We start from the raw sequence: 6,208 nt of genomic DNA, 5'->3' as shown, positions 1-6,208 counted from the left end.
CCTTTGTCTGATGAATGGCATGTGCAAATCTTTTCCCATTCAATCAGGAATGCCCCATTTGTGATATATCAAATGTCCATATAAGTGTGAGTTTGTTAGTAGGGTTTCTATTCTGTCCCATTGGTCCAGGTACCTGATTTTATAACACATATTTTTAATTATTACTGCTTTGTAGTATATTTTGAAGTAGGAAGCATGATTCTGTCAATTTTCTTTTTTTTTCTCACAAATGCTTTGGGGTCTTTTGTGTTTTCATACAAATTTAATAATTATCTTATTTACCTGAATTATCTTACTTACATTGGGATTTTGATAGTGACTATGTTGAATCTTTTACTTGTATTAGGTAACACAGTCAATATAGTATCTTACTGTATTCTGTGGATATGGGAGGTCTTTCCACTTCTTTGATTTTTCCATTTGTTTAAAAATGTGTTTTTTCTACTTTTGGAGTCATGGCCATGGAATAGCAATGGCTACACAGTCACTCACCTCATCACCTATGTAAAGTAATGAAAAATCACCTGACCCTTGCCAAATTACAACTGGGACTTCTGAAGAAATTAAATTAGCCCCAAGTGGAGTCAGAAATGAGTGGTTAATGGAAGAAAAAGGAGTTAGGGAGAGATTCTTAGCATTTAAGAAACCATTCTTAGCTAGATTGTGCTATCCTGGTAGCTATATAGCCAAGCTTCTTCTTCTTCTAGCGTTTGCCCTTCTTCCGTAGCCAGTCAACAGCGTCAGGTTGAACCTGATGTAAAGTTTCGAGACCTCCTTTGAATCTGGAGAGGTGGCAGTCGTTGACCAAGCTAATTGTCAGTTACAGGAAGGCAGGGTATTAATATGCTTTTACTTTTGAACTCAGGGGCATCAGGATATTGAACTGTCCACAAGGACTTACCAATGTTTAAGGGAAAACTTGGATGAATGATGAAGCCCTATGGTCTGCACTGGTCCTGGCACCTGGCAAGAAAAATGAATATTTACTTTTGATCACTCAGGAGAAAGTAATTATTCCATGCTGTTACTACCCAGAATTTGGAAACATGGTAGTGAGACACAGTATTAACATTATAGGCAGTAAACTGGCTCAGAAACATAATTATGAATAACATCTGGATCACTGAAAAAAATCAAAAGATGACCTAAGGCAGCTGCGTTTTTCTCTCCCCAATCAACTAGGAAACACAAGGAGGATCACCGGAGAATGCAACAAGATAAGACCAGGATCTCTTCAAAAGCACACCAAGCTAGGGGTGAGTGCAAACACGTGTGGCTCATGGACAGAGAGGGGCGGAGGGAGAGATTTTGGGAGGCTAAAAGACCATATTCAGGAGCAACTAGTGCCAGTCCAGGAGTTTTCCAGTTGATGCACCACTTCCGGTGTGAGTTTTACCAACAAAAAACTGTTGAAATGAGGAGAAAAATTACCTAAAATTCACCAATTCACAACTGCGAGTCTCCATTGTTGTTGGCCCTAAAAGGCTGAATAGCAACAGGGAAACCCTGTACTGACATGGGGTGGGGAGTGGGGCACAGAAATGGCTAGGTGACTGAGTATAGGCTCTACCCTCCCAGTGGTATGGAGCTGTGGCTTTGTAATAGGAACCTTTTCACATAGTTCTCCTGATAAACTAGGAAAAACAGTGAGTAATTGCCTCAGAACTCACCAAATACAACCAGGATTTAGTCAGACACTCAAAGGGCTACAGAGTGCTGCTGTGCTCTGCTGATGGTGGAGTAGGGGATTGGGTCTATGACTTTGGGCCCCTGGGCGAGGGAATCTCTGGATAACCATTGTGCTATCTATCCTCCTACCTGTTTTATCCCTTGGGCACCAGTGAGTGATTAAGCTTACAAATCTACTTAGAGTTAGAAAGCCTTCGGGCTCCCATTGCATGGAAGGAAGATAAATAGCATACAAATCACCAACAACATAAGAAGGGTTTAACAGCCACTGTGCTTCACCTTAGGAACTGAGATAAAACTGAAATCAATTTTAGCATTTGCAACTGTGAACTCTTAAGTACCTTACATAGACACAAGTCAATCCAGGCAAATGTGATCAGTGGATTGAAAAGTAGTGAGGGAGATACCCTTTAAGACTGTAGAAGCTGAACTCAGCATAAGAAGGTGCCATCTTGCTGTTCCAGTCATCCATTTCTCTCTTCAGTTTGAACACAAGCAACCCTACCAAAAGCAGATGTCTTGTCTTGACATTAGACTAACAACTCCACTCATTTCTTAAATATACCAAAGTCCCAAGGAAACCAGCTATAGGGATCCAGGAACCAACCTACCAGAAACCACCTCACACTATATATAAACAGCAAAACCCAGGAAAATTGTGTAAATTTCATAACACACCAAATATAATGGTCAAACCAAAAAGAAACATTGAAGAAATGAATCAGGACAAAAGTCCATCAAAATCCCAAAAAGACAGAGGCAGGGGATCCTGGAATTCCCACATAAATATGATGGGCCTATACCTCTAACAGATCCCTCTGGCCATGGTCACTGCTATTCTCCATAAGGAACAACATAATGGACTCCTTAGTGGGCCCCTATAGAATGTTGCCCTCAATGTAGATCAATAATGGTAGGGAGGGACTGTGCCACTCTCCGAAGGGAGGTTGGACAACATACTCTACCTACTACCTGAGGAAGATGGGTCCTGAAATTAATGCAGCCTGGAATGTTCCTAGTCATTACCACAGAATGTGAGCTCATATCTATAGGGATGTAGAGGTTACACAGGCTCCTGTGCTGAATATGGGCCCCTGATCAAACCAGTGGGGTTTACAGTTAATATTTATATACTTTCCCCATATTTGGGAGCTACTCTCTTCCCTGATCCAGCTATTTAGTCATTTTTCCAACTATGACACCATCTCCCCAGACAATAACCTGCATGTTAGCTCTCAGGTGCAGGCAGAAACTAGTAAAGACATGGGCCCCTTGGAATTTACCTAAAATAGACCTACTAGCTTTTTCCAAAACGGAGACTCCAATCTTCATATGCAGTATTCATGCCTTTCAGTTCATGATTAGTCAACAATTTGTTCTGCTTTATATCTTTTTTTTCCCTGATTTATATCCTAACTCTTTTTCAACCACCAGGTTTCATATGATCCCATGATACCAAACTGACTTCCTTGGGCAGAGGACTCTACCATGTGTCTTGGAGCCCTGCCTCCCCAGACCCCTGCCCCACTAGGGAAAGAGACAGGTTGGGAATATATATAGAACTGCCAACACCCATTTTCAGCGGAGAAGCAGTTACAGAAGCCAGACCTTCCACCTTCTGCACCCCACTATGATCCTGGGTCCATACTCCCAGATGAATAAAGAATAGGGACTCTATCAAGGGAGATGATTGGATATAGAGCTCTAGAGGGTGGGCAATGTGTGGAAATGTACCCCTCTTATCCTATAGTCTTGTCAATATCTCCAGTTCATAAATAAAAAATCCAACATCTCTTCATGATCAAAATGCTACAAAAAATGGGAATAGATAGAAAATTCCTCATGAGAGTCCATATATAGCAAACCTATAGCCAACATTATACTCAATGGTTTAAAGACTGGATGCATTCTCCCTCAGATCAAGTACTAGACAGGGCTGTCCACTATCACCATTACTATTCAACTTATTGTTGGAAGTTCTTGCCATAGCAATCAGGCAGAAGCAAGGAATTAAAGAGATATAAATTGAAAAAGAAGTCAAACTCTCACTATTTGCAGATTATATGATAATATACATAAACATTATCTAGCAATATAGTAAGGTGACAGGCTACAGACTTAACTTGCAAACATCAGTGGCATTCTTCTATGCAAACACTATGTTTGAAGCAGAAGAAATCCAGAAATCAGCCCCACTCACTTTAGCAACAAAATAATAAAATATCAAGGAATAAACTTAACAAAATAAGTGAAAGGCAATGATAAAATAACTCCAGGAGCTATGGATTTGTAGTGCAGGCACCGAGTTCCAATGATAACCTTGGAGGCAAAAAAAAGAAAGAAAGAAAGAAAAAGAAAACAAATAGACACACTGACCAGTGGAATAGAATTGAGAGCCCAGAAATAAGCCCCCAACACTGTAGGGCATCTAAACTGTGACAAAAGTTGTACAGACTATTAATTGGGGAAAGGAGAGTATTTTCAAAAAATGATGTTGGACAAATTGGGTTAAAACATGCAGAAGGAAGAAATCAAACCAGTATATTTTGCCAAACATAAAAGTAAATTCCAAATGGATCAAGGACTTGGATTTTATACCAGAAACTATCAAATACTTAGAGGAAATATTGGCAGAACTCTTTTTCATCTAAGTTTTATAGGCATCTACAGTGGTATGAATCCAATTACAAAGAAGACTATAACAATAATAGACAAATGGGACTACACCAAATTAAAAAAAACTTGTTCACAGCAAAAGAAACCACCACATAAACAAAGAGACTCCTCAAAGAATGAGAGAATATCTTTATGTGCCATATATCAGTCCAAAGGCTATTAACTAAAATATATAAAGAACTAACCAATCTTAGCTACAAGAAAACAAATGTCCCTATCCAAAAATGAGAGAGGATGTAAACAGAATATTTTCTGTAGAAGAGATCCAAAAGGCCAACAAACATATGAAAAAAAAAATGTTCCTAGTCATTGACTGTCAGAGAAATGCAAATAAATATGACATAAACTACTTCACTCCTGTGAGAATGTCATACATCAGAAAAGGGAGCAGCAACAACTGCTGGAGAGGTTGTAGGGACAAAGGAACCACTGGTCAGAATGTAAGTTGGTCCAACCTCTGTCAAGGAACCACTGGTCAGAATGTAAGTTGGTCCAACCTCTGTCAAGGGCAGACAGTAGAACTCTCAGAAGACTAGAGGTGAACCTATCCTATGACCCTACTAATTCCTCTCCTGGGGATATATCCTAAGGAACCAAACAGAACCATCCCAAAAGATCTGTGTATACCTATGTCCATAGCAGCAAAAATTGTAATAGTCAAAACCTGGAAGCAGCTCAGGTGTTCAACAACAGATGAGTGGCTAAGAAAGTTATAATATATATATACACAAAATGGAATACTACTCAGCTATTAAAAGTGGTGATCTCACTTTCTTCATTTCATCGTGGATGGAGCTTGAAGGAATCATGATAAGTTAGATAAGTGAGAAAGAGAAGGATGACTATGGGATGATCTCACTCATGGGCAGAAGTTGAAAAATAAGAACAGAAGGGAAAACACAAAGCAGAACTTGGTCTAGGTTTGGGGTTTTGCATTAAAGTACAAGACTATGGGGTGGCAAGGAAGGTTCAGCTCCTGGAACATGATGGCAGAGGAGGACCTAGAGGGGCTTGAATTGTTATATGGAAAATTGAGAAATGTTACACATGTACAAACTACTGTCTTTTACTATTGAGTGGAAACCACTAATTCCCCCAATAAAGAAAAAATTTTAAATATAATTTAAAATTTACTTGGATAACAATGAAAATGAAGAGACCAACTGCCATGCCCTGTGGGATGTGGCAAAAGCGGTCTTATTAGGGAAGTTTATAGCAATACAGTCCCACATTAACAAATAACAAATATCTCTATTAGGCAGTATGGTGAGGTGTAAGGCTATAAAAGCAATGCACAAAAATCAGTGGCATTCCTTTATGTAAACATTAAATCAGAAGAAGATATCCAGAAATCTCTCCCACTCACTACAGCAGCAGAATCAATAAAATAGGAATAAAACTAACCAAAGAAGCGAAAGACTTGCATACAGATAACTATTAGTCTCCATTCAAGGAAATAGAAAATGATACAAAGAAATGGAAAGATATCCCATGCTCATGAATTGGAAGAATTAACATAATCAAAATGAATATTCTACCTTGAGCCTTATACAAATTTAATGTGCTAGCAATCAGGGTTCCACAAATTTTCTTTAAGAGAATAGAACAAAAATTGCAATCATTTCTCTGGAACCCAAAAACACCTATAATTGCCAAAACAAACTTGAGAAAAAAAGATGGAAATGGTGGCATCACGCTCCCACATCTCAGACTATATTTTAAGGCCATTGAGCCTGGAACTCTAGAGTCTCAGGCATGAGAGTCTTCTTGCATAATGATTATGCTATCTATACTGTCAAATAATTTCATTGATGGGAATTGCATTGAAACTATATATTGCTTT

The sequence above is a fragment of the Erinaceus europaeus genome, chromosome X (assembly GCF_950295315.1).
Source record: "Erinaceus europaeus chromosome X, mEriEur2.1, whole genome shotgun sequence".
NCBI classification, from domain to species: Eukaryota; Metazoa; Chordata; class Mammalia; order Eulipotyphla; family Erinaceidae; genus Erinaceus; species Erinaceus europaeus.
This window is presented reverse-complemented; position numbering follows the sequence as displayed.